The 15,917-nt window shown below is 38.8% G+C and overlaps 1 pseudogene; it reads right to left on the bottom strand.

Annotated features, from left to right (window-relative positions):
- The window catches only part of LOC108521926 (E3 ubiquitin-protein ligase TRIM38 pseudogene), a 63,710-nt pseudogene extending 56,039 nt beyond the window's left edge, over positions 1 to 7,671 (bottom strand).
- Between the last annotated feature and the right edge of the window lie 8,246 nt (positions 7,672 to 15,917).

Below are 15,917 nucleotides of genomic sequence, written 5' to 3'. Positions count from 1 at the left end.
TTAATGGTTAAATGCCAGAGTCTCACTTTGGCACTCAGTGCAGAATTGTTAGAATCACAGTCTTATGGGTTGAACTGTGTCTACTCCCTCCAAAAAAAGTTGTGCTGGAGTCATAACCCCCGGGGACCTCAGAATGTGACCTTAATTGGAGATCGTGGATCTTTACAGAGTAATCAAGTTAAAATGAGGAGATTGGAGGGGGGCCCTTATCCAAAATAATTCATGTCTTTATAAAAGGGGGAACGTGGACATAAGACAGACACACCCAGAGGGAAGAGGATACGAAGAAACAGGGAGAACATAATTTAAAGCCAAGGATTCCTGAAGCCACCAGAAGCTAGGAAAGAAACCTGGAGCAGATTCTTTCTCGCAGCTTTCAAAGGAACCAATGCTGCAAACACCTTGATTTTGGACTTGTTTCCCCTAGAACTGTGAGTCAATAAATTTCTGTTCTTTAAGTCACCCAAATTGTGTATTAATACTTTATTCTGGCAGCCCTCGAAAACTAATACACATATATTTATTTACTATAGTTAAAACGAAATTGAACCCATCCTTCTCATTCAGTCCCTAAACTAGACTAGAAAACAGAAAGCTATGTAGGCAAAACTCAATTATGCTAATTGTAGCTTCCTTTCTCATCAGTGGTTCTCAGCCAGAGGAGATAGGCCACCCAGGGGATATTTGGCAAAGTCTGGAGACATTATTGGTTGTCACAGCAGGGGGAGTTGCTACTAGCAACTGGTGGGTCTAGAGGCCAGGGTTGCTGTTACACAACCTACAAGGCACAAATCAGCCCCTCACAGCAAAGTACTCATTGATAAACTCAGTTTCTAATGATATCAGACCAATTTTTTCTTTATACATAATGAATTGCTGTTTTCATTCAACAAATGGTTGAGTGCCTACTATATTTCGTGTGCACATAAAAAGACATTTATTAAAATATATATTCACTTAAATGTCATGAACAATGGTAATGTGAGATGCCATATGCTACAAAAAGTGATTCTTCTGCCAGTGTCATGCCCGTTTGCTTACTGCACCCTGTTTATTTAACTAAGGTGACGTTCACTATTCTGTTTCAGTTTTGCAATTTAAAGTAACATATCACTCCTTCCATGAAATAACTTCTAAAACCTCTGTAATAAATTAGCATGAGTCTGAAGAAAGTAACTGTTCAGAAGCTGGTTTTGGATTTCCTGTTATTGTAAACCTTGTGGGAGGTGACCCAGGCTCAGAGAAAAGAAATTAACAGACAAGCTGCCTGCTATGTTCTAACAGACTGAATTGAGACCACATATTTGGTGGTCTCTCTCCTGGTCTCCTGTGCAGTCTTCCTCGTACAGTGTATCTGCCTTCTTAGTTCATAAAGGGACTAAAGCTTTTGTTCGTCCTTTTGAAATACTCCAAATCCATCTGACATATATTTAAATGTTTTGTTCCACTGTCAGAAAAGTTAAATACTGAATCTTTCTTTAGATAATGTGTAAAGTGTTAATAGGTTTTTTTTTTTTTTTCCCTTTGATGGTTAATTTCAAATTGAGTATGATGGCTGAAAAAGACTTGTCACTGTGGTTTCATATAAATGCCTGATGCGTCATTTATCCACATTGGCCCCCAGTGATATATGTTGACTCTGATGGACAGTTTTCTTAAACGGAAAAAAAAAGATCGGGTCCTAAATAACCCGCAGATCAGAATAAAATGCATCGACAAGTTTCTTCCATGCTGTTAGCATTTACTCATTTATTTACCATACAATTTTATAATATATTTGACTGAGAGGAATCTGTCAACAGCTCTTGCTGCCTATGAAAGGGGACCATTTTCTTCCACATAAATGTTTTAGAGCCATTGACCTAATTAACAATAACTCTAAGTTGAAGAGTTTAATATTTAAACTCTTCAAGTTTACAGGTTAATAATTTATTGCAGACAAAAGAAGTTGGGTACATTTTTAAAATTAAAGAGCAAATGCCTGTATTATATACAACAAAACTGTTGCATTAACTCAAGATATTATGACCTCATGTCACATTTTTAGTTGAATATTATGCTGTTGGAAGGATTTTATAAGCCATGCAACAAGCGTAAATGGAATGAAGAAAGTTTTCAACTCCCAGAGGTAGGAGGTCCAAGTCTTTTTGTTTTGCATGTTTTTTATAGTGCTTTCACTGCAGCTTTGAAATGCTATAAATAAAAGAAAAGAAGAAATTTTAAGTGCTACCTAGAAAAACGTTTGTATGTGTCTGCTGTTTACTTATTTGTTTGCTTGTCTCTTGGGAGCATGAGCGCCTCAGGACTCCTGTCAAATACACCAGTCTTATTCCCAAAAAAAAAACAGTGTTTCCTCAGGGAAAATAAGTAAATCCTTTCTCCATCACAGAGTGAGAAATAAACTAAAGGATGACAGAGATGCATGGAGTGTGTAAGCTTTCATATAAATGCTGTCAGCATAAATTAGATGTGGTTAGGAATAGAGAAATAGCAGCAGCACCAGAAAGAGTTATGTGCAGGCTTAGAACTGAAAAGAGAATGAGAGAATAAAAAGACAACAGTTCGTAGTGTAAAGCTTGGAAAGGGCAGCCTGCAGGGAAAAGAAATATACAAAGATTTTATTGTCGTGCAGGACACAGAGCATGAACGGGCTGCAAGAAAAGGACAGCTCCAAAGAAGAAAGTCAACCAGAAATAAAAAGTACAGGACAAAGAGCTCGTGAATGGCTGAGGATTCACAGCAAAGGCAGCAAAGCCTCGTTAGAGGAATTGGAATCGAATAGAGATTGAATGAACCTGAAAGGGGTCGGAGTGCTCTCTCTAACACAGAAGAGGCAACAACAATGGGTAAAGATACACAGGTCATAAGAGCAGCTTTGAAATGCTGGCATCACCAACAGGGTTATTCCCTTAATAATGGTAGATACAGAACTACTATAAACTCCCTGATGTGAAGGGATTAATGATGTCAAACGAAACTGAAACCTCCATAATATACTTCTAATGTATTCTTCTATTTAAGTGATGTTCTTACCAGTTTCATTATTGCAGTCAATTTGATTATTGTCAAATTATCCTTTTTCATTAAAGTTGCCATCTAAATCTCTAATTCGTATAGCATCTAAGGTAGAAGTACTTGAGTGGACTCCTTTGAATAAGTGATACCAGTGATGACAGATAATGGTCCTACTTTGATTGATTTTGTTTACACTCTCAGCTATCTATTAAAAAGGACAGATTAAATACATAGCAACCCAAAATGGTTACACAAAATTGTTTTTAACTTGATAACCTCCCTTCTATGGAAGGTGATAGGTCCTCAAGCAGTCAGAGAAACTGAACTGATTTACTTATCCCCACATCACCCTGCTCCAGATTTTCCTTATCTTGTTGATTAGCGTCAGAAATTGTTTAGCAGTGACTGACAATGTGTATATTATTTCTGGCACAACACAGAACAACATGGAAAAGTTTCATTGAGTTCTTTATGGCCAATGAAAGTATTATTGGGCAAATATTTTATATTCATGCGGGGCTGGTTTTACAACAGGTATTTTTTTAGTCACTCCTCTCATATTTATTGAGTTAAAACCTAGGATCTGGCAGATACTGAGCAGTATTTTCTGCCCACCCAGGATCTGGGCTCATATTCTAAATGCAGCTCCTGTAAGGTTCCTAAAACTACAGATTAACATAATCTATATGCTATTGACATTCAGAGGGAGATGTAATCGCTTCTAAATGGGAAGTCTAGGAAGGCATCATGGAAGAAACACAGGTGGAATTGGTTGGAAGTGTCTCAAAAGGCATGTGAAGGAAACTAATGTTTGTGTATTACATGCTGAAATAATGTAATAATCAGAAGTGCAAAGTTTAGAAAGCAAGTGTTTAGAAGCCATTCAAGGTTGCCTAGAAAGCAGGATACTGTGGGGAAAGCAGAAGAGACACAGCATGAGGGTGGGCATCGGGGAGTGGTTAACAAAAGAGACCAAGCCCCCCTCAACAGTTTGAGTTTTATTTAGCAGGCGATGAAGAGTCAGTGAAAGCTCCTGAGCAAAGGAGTGACTTTAGTAGGATACTTTTTAAACAGTATTTTGAATGGACTGGCAAGGACATCTGTAGGTACAAAATTCAGTTATTGGACCATTCTAGCAATTCAGATATCAAGTTTTATTGGAAACAAGAAGCACACAACTACTTTAAAAGTTGCTGATGGCAAGAGCATTACTTTTTGTATCCACAGTGCCTAACATGTTCTGTGAAGACACAGTATTTTGCTAACTGGTAATCAGGGAGTTAGGAGAGGGATCAGGAGCATCCACGGAAAAAAATGAAAGCCAAAGGATAATCAGCGCCAGGTGCTGTGGCATGGCTAAGAAGAACCAAGCTGGTAGGTGGCCAGTGGATTTTACAAGAAGATCACTAGAGACAATGAAGAAAAAAGGAAGGAGTTAGTCAGTGGGTTGAAGGAAGAGGAGAGGCAGAGAGTCTTGACTGCTGTTTTAAGAAACTTGAAGGAGAAAGGCAAGAAAAAAAAGACACTCTTTGGTAAAAGGTAAATAATAAACTTTTAAAAAGAGCTTTGTATTTCAAAAAAGACACATACCTGAGAAAGACTTAGGTGATGGGAGAAAACCCAGTGTTCAGGGACAACAAAGGCTCCAGCAAGAGAGCAATTAATTAGATAAAATTAAATAGAAAAAATCCTTGAATGAATGTTTGTTAAGCACTATTATAAACTGGGAAGTATGCTAAGCAATGGAAATATGAAGATGAAAATAAATGGTTTCTGCCCTCACAGAATTTATAATCACACAGAGAATCAGATAAGGTGAACACACAAATATAATGCAATATTGGCTTTATTTAAGGCATCTACCAATGGTCGTAAGAGCAAAGGAAGAGCCAAAGAGTGCCTGGGGGAGTTATAGAAGGTACCAAGAATTCTTTCTTCCTGTTAATTGAATTATTATATTGTTTTTGCAGAATCATCCCCACTCTACCAAGTCTGCATGGTTTGGTACAATCGACCATGATCTCCAGCACCTGGCCCTGGGCCACCCAATCAGAGTAACGCATCCTTCAGGGACATCCAAGGATAGACATGAGACCCAGGCTAGGCCAAATGAAATCCTCCCTGAAACTTTTAACTCTCAACTAGCAGGAAAGAGCCACTCTCTCTTTTAAAGATAATATACCAGAGCCAAGCAAGCCTTGGATGCTGGAGTCCCTTTGCCAACATAAAGACAGAGCCTGCCTGATAATGAAGTCATCCAAGAGGAATAAAGAGTAGACAAAAGAAGAGGAAGAAATATAATTTAAAAGACAGACTTCCAACAACATTTTTAATATTTCTAAGACCTCCTAAGACTTTGTTCAGCATAACCAGAGGCAACCAGCCCATGCCATTATACACATTAGTCTGATAAAAATATGCCAAACACGTGGTCCTTCAGAAACTTGCCTGTTACAAGTATTTGATTAGCAGTACCTAATGGTATTATTTATGTGGTACTATTGCCACATTATGCCATGGAAATCAGTGCTCTCTTTCCTAATGGAAATAGTCATTGGCACCTTTAGATCTAGTAAAATTAAAGAACCAACTCCAGAAACCCCAGAACCAATCAGGAAAAGTTATCCTTAAGATTCTGTTCTGAATAGAGAACCCAAAACTAAGACTGCACACCTGCAGCCATCTGACCTTAGACAAACCTGACAAAAAACAAGCAATGGAGAAAGGATTCCCTATTTAACAAATGGTGCAAGAGAACCGACTAGCCATATGCAGAAAAACTGAAACTGGACCCCTTCCTTATACCATATACAAAAATTAACTCAAGATACCCTAAAGGCTTAAATGTAAAACCAAAACTATAAAACCCTAGAAGAAAATCTAGGCAATACCATTCAGGATATAGATGTGGGCAAAATTTCATTACAAAACACCAAAAGCAATTGCAACAAAACAAAATTGAACAATGGGATCTCATTAAACTAAAGAGCTTCTACACAGAAAAAAAAAAAAAAAGAATGTCATCAGAGTGAAAACCTACAAAATGGGACAAAAAATTTACAAAAAAATTTTTGCAATCTATCCATCTAACAAAGGTTTAATATCCAGAGTCTACAAGGAACTTGAACAACTTTACAAGAGAAAAGCAACCACATTAAAATTGGGCAAAAGACTTGAACAGACACTTATCAAAAGAAGATATTCATGTAGCCAAAAAACATATGAGAAAAAGTTCAACATCACTGATCATTAGAGAAATGCAAATCAAAACCATAGTGAGATAACATCTCATGCCAATCAGAATGGCTATTACCATAAAGTCAAAAAACAGCAGATGCTGACAAGGTTGTGGAGAAAAAGTAACACTTTTACTGTGTAAATTAGTGTAATCATTGTGGAAGACAGTGTGGAAATTCCTCAAAGATCTAGAACCAGAAATACCATTTGACCCAGCAATCCCATCACTGGGTATATACCTAAAGGATTATAAATCATTCTATTACAAAGATACATACAAACGTATGTTCATTGCTGTACCATTCACTATAGCAAAGACATGGCATCAATTCAAATGCCCACCAATGATAGACCAGATAAAGAAACTATGGTACATATACACCATGGAATATTATGCAGCCATAAAAAGAAGTGATATCATGTCCTTTGCAAGGACATGGATGGAATTGGAGCCATTATTCTCAGGAAACTAACACAGGAACAGAAAAACAAACACTAAATGTTCTCACTTGTAAGTGGGAGCTGATTGATGAGCATACATAGACACATGGCAGGAAACAACACACTCTGGGCACCTGTTGTGAGGGGGAGAGTGAGGGGCAGGAAGAATAGCTAATGGATGCTGGGCTTAACACCTGGGTGATGGGACTATCTGTGCAGTAAACCACCATGGCACATGTTTACCTATTTAACAAACCTGCACGTCCTGCATATGTACCCCTGAACCTAAAAGTTAAAAGAAAAAAAAAAAAAGACTCCATTCCTCTAGAACCACTCTCAGTGCCAAAATCTGTACCAGTCAAGTCTCTCCAGAGAAACAGAACAAACAGAAAAGGAGAGAGAGATGTATTTTAAGAAACTGTCTCACACAACTGTAAAAGCTGGCAAATCTGCAATCTGCATGGCAGTCTGGCAGGCTGGAAATGCAGGCAAGAGTTGACATTGCAGTCTTTAGTCTGAATTGGGGCAATCTGCTTACTCAAAGTCTACTGATTTAAATGGTAATTACATCTAAAAAACACCTTCACAGCAACATCTAGGCTGCTGTTCAAACATAAACTTGCCAAGTTGACACATAAAACTAACCATCACCTCCACACAAAGACTTGAACACAAATGTTTATGTCAGCCTTATTCATAATAACCCTAAACAGGAAATATTTCAAATGTCCATCAGCAGTTAAACGGATAAACAAATTATGATAGATCCATACAATGAAATATGTCTCAGTAATAACAAGGACAAGATATTGATACAAGCAACATAGATAGATCTCAAAATTGTTATGATCAGTGAAAAGCCAAACAAAAAAATACATATTGTTCCATTTAAGTGAAATTTGAGAATATTCAAACACATCTATGGTGACAGAAGGAAAGCAATGCTTACCAGAGAGAGGAGGTGGAAGGAGGAATGAGTTCTAAAGGAGTATGAAAATATTTTGGAAGATGATGGTAATGTCAGTTACTTTGATTGTGGTGATGGTGTCATGTACACACATGTCATAATACATTGTGGTAGGCAGCCTGTAAAATGACCCCCAGTGATCCCCACTTCCTAGTATTCATGCCCTTGTAGAATCCCTTTTTTTAAGTATTGGCTGCATTTAGTGACTTCCTTATAGTGAAAATAATGTAGTAGAAGAAATGATGTCACTTCCAGGATTAGGTTACAGAAATGATGTATGCTTTCACCTTGAATTCATTCTTCTCTCTCTCTTTCTGTCTTCTTCCCTCCTGGACTCGCTTCCTCCTTCTCCCTATTCTGTCTCTTTTTCATGAAAATATTGGTCTAGGGGAAGCAAGCTGTCCTGGAGAGGTTCATATGGCAAGGAGGGCCCTCATGAGTGAACCTTGGAAGTGGATCTCTGAGGCCTCCCAACAGCCATGTGATTGAGTTTCAACGTGGATCCACCCTCAGTTGCACACGGAAATACTGTGACTCTGGCCAACACTGTGGCTTCAGCCTTGTGAGAGACCATGAGCCAGAGTACTCAGCTAAGCCCAGATTCCCAATTCACAGACATGGTGAGAGAGAAAAATGTTTGTTGTTTTAAGCCACCAAGTTTCAGATGATTTTTTAAATGAGGCAATAGATAATATACCTACAAAATGTCTTTCACATCACATAAGCTTCAATAAAGCTGTAAAGAAAGAAAGAAAATAAAGAAAAGAAGGGAGAGGAGAAGGAGGAAAAGAGAGAGGGAAGGAGGTGTGAGGGAGAGATGGAGAAAGAGTTGACTAGGGGGAAGGAGGGAGACAGACAGAAAAGGGGGATGGGCGAAAGAAGAAACTTTAAGGGTAGCTGTAAGAACAATCATTTATGGTGATGAAGTCCCCAAGACCATGGAAAGAATAAGGATGGAAAGGAAGAATATGATATGCCTGCTAATGTTCTTGATAAATATGTCATTGTCCAGTTTTTAGAAGGGAAGTTAGAAGGTTATCTAGTTGGAATACTTAAGTCTTAAAGAGGAGTGGTTTAGAACAAGAGTCAAGTATAATGGCTTAGAAACAGTGCTGAGAAAATGTCAACTCCCACTCCTGACCCATGATGCACTGGAAATGGACCAGGAACATCTTCTGTGAAAGAGGGCTTCATACGGAAGCCAAGGGTAGGCATCAGGTAAGGCACAGACCTAGACAGAGTATTTGAAAAGCATATGAACATGCCAAGGAGCATGAATTCCCACAGGAACAAAGGAAATTGTTAGGTAGAAGAATGAGACCAGCAGAAGATGTATTTAGGGAGAGAATTGCATGGCACTATTTGAGTTCCATTACAGGAAGAACTGTTAACTAGAAAGGCTTACATTTGGAATACAGACAAGGAATGACAGGATAAAATAACCAAATCAAACACAGGCAAAAACTGTTATGATTAAGGGTAGCACGGAGGATTTAGTACTAGGAACATGGGAGAGCCATCTTTTCCTCTAAGACAGGAATGGACTGTATATACAACATGGTTTATACAAAAAGACATTTTGAATCATTGAAAAGAAACTGAAGACAAGTGGGAATTCAAAGGCTGGAACCTGAGTAACTTAATCTCCTACATGATTTTATCCCATGTATTCCATGGTCTGGTAGACTCTCTTAATTACCCTCTCAACACCTGTTCTCCCCTTCTTCCTTACAACCAGAACACCAATTTTATTCAGGTTTCCAGCCTCCAGGGAAAGAAGTCCTATTCACAAACCACAGGTTAATCCTGGTTAGTCTCCACCAATTGTGGTTATCCTATTATCTTGACAATGGGTGGCTTAGCAACAGGCATATAAGCCAGTCTGAGGCAACAAGACAGACATAAGTGGAATCTCGGGAGTAGAAGACAGCCTGAGAGACGTTTTCTCATTCTTAAACTAGCACACAAGAATATAGTACTTCCTCTTTCTGTTCAGTCTTGCTGTGTCAGGGTGCGATGCCTATAATGAGGACATCTTATGACTTTGAGAGAGGCTAGTCTAAGGACCCAGTTAACTGGGGATGGCAGAACGGAAAAGCAGAAACAGCGCAGAATTAACCAAACCTGTAAACACTTACCTCATAATATTTTGTTATTGACTTTGTCTTTTAATTTGCAGTTAATGACATACTCATTGACTTATTAAAAATACCAACTACATAGTAGGTTAAAAGTATGACATGAAAATAGTTCATGGTCAAAAGTGTGGAATATCATGTGTAAAATATTTTATACGATTTGGAAATCTGTTATTGGCAAATAACAGAAATTTTAAAAGAACATTTATTTCCTTTCATATTAAATTGAAAAAATAGTTCTGGCTTCAGACATGGCTTAACCCAAGGCTAAAATGATACATAGCCTTTATGTCTCAGCTCTTCTCCACGTTAGCTTCCTCCTCAGGCTCCACATGGTGTCAAGACAGCTGCCAGCAGTTCCAAGGCTACATTTTTAGGGGTTCTTTTTCTTAGCAGCTGTGACATAAATGCCTGAATTCACTTTAAGTGCACATACTTGTGCTTGCTCATACCTGAACTGTGGCTGGAGGAATGGAATTATAATACAGCTTGCTTATGTCAGGGGTCCCCAACCCCCAGGCCAGGGACTGGTACCAGTCCATGGCCTGGTAGGAACCTGAACATATAGCAGGAGGTGAGCGGCGGGTGAGTGAGCATCACTGCCTGAGTTCCACCTCCTGTCAGCTCAGCTGCCGCATTAGGTTCTCACAGGAGCACTAACCCTGTTGTCAACTGTGCATGTGAGGGATGTAGGCTGCATGCTCCTTATGAGATTCTAATGTCTGACGGTCTGAGGTGGAACAGTTTCATGCCAAAAGCATCCTCCCACCCCTCCACCCCACTGTGCATGGAAAAATTGTCTTCCACGAAACCAGTCCCTGGTGCCAAAAGGTTGGGGACCACTGTTTTATATGACCACACCTGGAGTCAGGAGTGGAACCATAACAGAATGTAAGGACTAAGATGGAACAGATGGAGGGGCTGCAGGATAATTACCTAGAAGAAATGCATGGAACTGTTTACTGAAGAAGGAGTAATGGGTGTCGGGCAGGCAAAAACATGAAATTTTCATTCTGACTACCCAAAAGCCCACATGTGCTTTCCAGAAGAAGACAACCCAAAGGTCATCAAGTCATTACATTACACACATCACATTACATTACATTACATTACATTACATTACATTACATTACATTACATTGCATTGCATTGCATTGCATTGCATTGCATTACATTACATTACATTACATTCATGCTAACTCCAGGATCTCTGGGTGACAAGCATCTTTCCAAGTTTTGTCTGGACATGGATACTTGTGATCTAGCAACCTATACAACAAACACAACCACACCCGTTGTTGGATAGTAAGTATAGAACAGGAAGCACTTAGGAGGACTAGTGAGATAAAGCTATGTTGTCTCCTATTATATTTCCTGTATCCTCACCAATACTTGCACTAATCTTTCATTGAAAAGAGAATTCAACTTTTCCAACCCTATGACTCCATGTTGTTGGGCTTTCAGCTTATTGGATTATGAAAAGCAGAAAGAAATTTGTCTTTTAGTAAAAATTCATTATTTTACAACTTTTATTTTAGCCCTAGATTCAGACTAGCTTGTCTTTTATAAAGGCTTACTGAGGTATATGTGAAATATTTATATTGTTACATAATGTATGTTTAACCTTACATGTGGTATAACAAAGATTTCTAATGTCAATCTTGAGTAGAGCAGACCTCAGGGAGATTTCACTCAACCCTGGAACTCTATCAATCTCACAAGCCCATACCCACTTGTCATCCCTACTCTTGTATCAATTTCTAGATCAACTGGGACTCTTTCTGTTGTGTCAGAAAACCCTACCTAAACTGACCTAGCAAAAACAGAACATATTGACTCAAGTAACAGAAAAGTCAAAGGATGTATGGATTCAGAGGAGCTGACCCAGGAGTTCAAGCAATGTTACCAGTATTCAGGCTCTCCTCTGCTCTGATTCCCTCCATAATAGCTTCCTTGCTCAGGTTCCACATGGCTTCAGGATAGCAACCAGATACCTAAGCCTAAAGCCTCCTAGATTAAATGTGGAGGAAAAGAGTGGATTCACTCTCCAACCTGCAATTGTATGCCCATTCTTGAGCAAAACATTGTCCAGGAAAATGAAATTACAGTACCTGATCACACTTACGTCATGTGACTACCTTGAATCCATCCCTGTGGCTAGGAATATTCACTAAAATTATGTCAAACAGACAAGACAGGAAGTGGTTTCCTCAAAGGAAATTTGAGTACCCGTACAAGAATGAAGAGTCATGAATATGGACCAAAAAATTAAAGATGTCCACTATGATCTCCTTCCTGGATATTCTGAATGTACATCAGTATATTGATGTCAAAGACCTTTGTTTACCTTTTTTTAGCCCAGCATTTTCCAGTCATATTTGATACCATATTCTGTTTACTCTGGGCAACTCATGGGACTAGTATTTAGTAAACACTCTATCAAATTAAGCAGAAGGCAAAGTTATCTCTTGGGAAAAATAGGAGAAGGAATGTGACTGAGACTTTAGGAGTACGTAAAAAGTGTTAATTCCTTGTTATAGAAAGTATAACATGGAGTTCATGAGACTAAAGAGGGTAGTTCAGGAAGAGTGACAGGCGCATTGAAATTAGGTCATCTGACTCCATTATAAGGTTTTTATGACTCATCTATAAATGTTTCACAGCTAGGAGTGACAGAATTGAAGATTGGCATAAAAAGCTGAGAAAATTCAAGGGGCTAAATGATTCAGGAGGCTAGAAAGAGTAACATCAAGATAACTTGTCAGGAAGCCTGCATGAATAAAGAGGCAAGTGAAGAAAGCAGGATAAAGTGATCTGGTTGAATGGAGACGGTAAAAGCTCTGGACTGTCAACTTGAGAAAATATGGGAGAATCAAAGACATAGACACGTAAGACAAGCCACAAGCAGAGTAACTGGAGCAGTGATGGTGCAGAAGTTCAAAGAGATAATGGGCTAAATTGTGGCTATTCCATGCAGTAGATTAAATTTGTAGAAGAAACTCCAAGATTGAGGTATGATATTATTCATCAATGTAGACATGAAACCCATCAGTTCAGTGAAGGAAAAAAACCAATGTATTAAGAGAATATCTTGAAGGTCAGAAGAAAAGAGAGGAATGACTCACATGGTATAGACTGTGCAAAAGAGACTTAGTCAAGTAAGTATTTGTTGAGTTCCTACTTAATGTATCTGTTTGCTAGGACTGCCATTATGAAATACCACAGACTGGGTGGCTTAAAAAGCAGTGTTGTTTTCTTGCAGTTCTGGAAGCTGGAAGTTCAACAGCAAGGTATTGGCAAGGTTGGTTTATTTTGAGGAGTCTCCTTAACTTGCAGGTGGCCATCTTCTTCTGGTGTCTGCACAGGGTCTTCCTTCTTTGTGCACACATGTTGTCCTTCTTACAAGGATAATCGTCATGCTGGATTGTGCCCATCTGTATGACCACATTCTACTCAATTACCTTTTTAAAGCCACATGTCCAGATAGTCACATTCTGAGGTACTAGAGTTTAGGATTGCAATGCATGGATTTCAGGCGGGTCAAAATTCAGTCTGAAACGCTTAGTACCTGGCATGGTGTGAGGCACCAGGGATGGAATAGTACATGGGACAGTCATGGTCCCCGCTACCATGGCACTTACATTCTAGCAGGCAAACAACAATCACACCTGAATAATCACAAGCACAACTTGGAGAATAAAAAGTATGAAGAGTATCTAACAGGGGCACTTACCGCAGTCCAGCGGTTCTCAAGACTGGAGGTAATGTTGCTACAGGAGACATACGGCAGTGTCTGAAGACATTTTTTATTATCACGAATTAAAAGTACTGCCAGCATCCGCTAAACATCCTACAAGGCACAGGACAGCTCTCCACAACAAACAGCTCTTTGGTCCAAAATGCCGTCATGCCACTGTTGAGAAACCGTGACCTGTAGAAACGCTGATCTGTAAGGTCATGGAAAGATCCCTTGGACCAACTTCTGAAACATTTGTACTACTTTACTAGGTGAGGCAGTGTAGAAATGGAATTCTATGCAGAGATAAAAGCCAGTGTGGAAACCTTGAGTTAGTAACATGGCTCACGTGAATGGAAAGAAGGCAGAATGTGAAGCAACACAAGTGAGGAGGAGGTTGAAATACAACGAGGTACATGAGCCCAGCTCACGCATACCCTAGAGGTCATATCTAGGATGCCAGTCTTTATTTAGATTGTAAAACAAGGGCTATGAAGGAGCAAGGAGAAGATGAAACCTCCTCCTTTTGTGATTTAGTGATGTTTTTATAGTAAATCTCCAGGAACTGGTGAGAAAGGAGATGTTGTTTGTGATATGCCAAGTTAGTTACAGAAAGGAGAAAAAGAACAATCAGTGAAATTTTGAAGTATAGAAGATCAAGAAAGTATGAAATACTGTTTTGTATTTGGAGAATCCCATAATTCTATGGGCCTAGAGCAGAGACTGCAAAGAAGGAGCAGTGCGGGATGAAGAAGCCTCATGAAAGGGTAAGTGTTTAGAATTCATACTATAGGCCAACACTTCTCAGACTCTCGTTTGGGTAAAATGAACTAAAGCATAAATTCCTGGGCCTTGTGTGAATGTGAATTCTCTTGTGAGAATTCTAATTCTCAAATCTGAGTTTAGCTCCAGAAATTTTCACTTAAAAAAAAAAATCCCAGGTGAGTTTAGTGAAAGTATCAATGCTATACTTATAGAAACCCTGCAGAAAAGAAATGTGATCTAATTTTCACTATAGAAAATGTCTGCTGGCAATGTAAAGGTTAATCTTAAGGGAGAGATGCTGAAATTGGAAGCAGATAGACCAGATAAGAGACTGTTACTATAGGTCAGGTGACTGAGAAGAAAACCTGAATTCAATAGCAGCAACAAAGGTAGAGAAGGGATGGGAGGAGTCAAGAGAAATGTAAGAGGAGGTGTAACTGACGGAGTTGATTACCTGGTTGAATGTGGTCATAGGTGACTTCCAGGTTTCCAACGCGGATTATGGTATAACAGTGGTACCTTTAATTACAATGGAAAGTCAAGGCAGGAATCAGGTTGGAGTGTAGGCAAACAATGATAAGAAACACTCTAAACATGTTGCTTTTAGAGTTCCTTAGTCCACCAAACATTTTTCTTAGTCCCATAGATAGAGATGTGGACTAGTGCTTAGAGCAGACATCTACACTTTCGATGTAAAATTGCAGTCATTTGTGTGCAGGTGATTACATAAGCCCCAGGAGTGGTAAGATTGCTCAGGAAAAGTATGTAGAATGAGAAAAAGAGAAAACCAAAATGGAGGACGCCAACAATTAGACACTGAGCACAGGAGACACTGGTTGAGGAGACACAGGCCAATGGGAAGGGACAATCAGGCAGAGAACAAATGAAGGAAGATGGGGAAACTGGGGAAGGAAGGATTTTCATGACTGTTGCCATTTCTAATATGCTGATAAATGAGAATCTAGGATGATACATGATCTGATAAATGATAAATCTAGGAAACACTACAATTATAGTTGTGTAAATTTTCATATTTACATAATTATAAACAATAGTTATACCTATATAATGCCTACTATACACCAGGTACAGGTCTAATATATATCTTATTTAAACTCCACTAAACTCCTATGAAATAAATACTACTATTATTACTTTTTTATCAATGAGTAAACTGAGACACAGAGGTTAAGTAACTCGTTCAACATCATACACCAGTGCCATACAGTCTGACTCTGAAGCCCATGCTCTTAACCGTTACACTATAATCCCTTCCTTTCTCTGTTACAGAACTTACCATACTAAGAAGGATTTGCATTTCTATGTGTTCCCTTCTGTTAACAGCACATACACAAGACTTAACATATATAGTAAGTGCAAAGCCGTTATTTGTTGAATTGAATTCTCTGTATAGCTAAAACCATGAAATAAAAGGGAACCTTGTAAAAGAACAGAGGGGATAACTTCTATTGAATCCACAAATAGATGATGTTTCTGGGCAAGTAAGGTTTGGGGCAAAAAAAATACAAAAGGAAGGAAGGGAGGGGGAGGAAGAAAGAAAAAAAGGGAAGAAAGGAAGGAAGGAAGGAAGGAAGGAAGGAAGGAAGGAAGGAAGGAA

Source organism: Rhinopithecus bieti, unplaced genomic scaffold, assembly GCF_001698545.2.
Source record: "Rhinopithecus bieti isolate Rb0 unplaced genomic scaffold, ASM169854v2 scaffold_62788, whole genome shotgun sequence".
In the NCBI taxonomy this organism is placed as follows: domain Eukaryota; kingdom Metazoa; phylum Chordata; class Mammalia; order Primates; family Cercopithecidae; genus Rhinopithecus; species Rhinopithecus bieti.
Note: the sequence above shows the minus strand (reverse complement) of the source record. Positions and strands in the feature narration are given on the sequence as shown.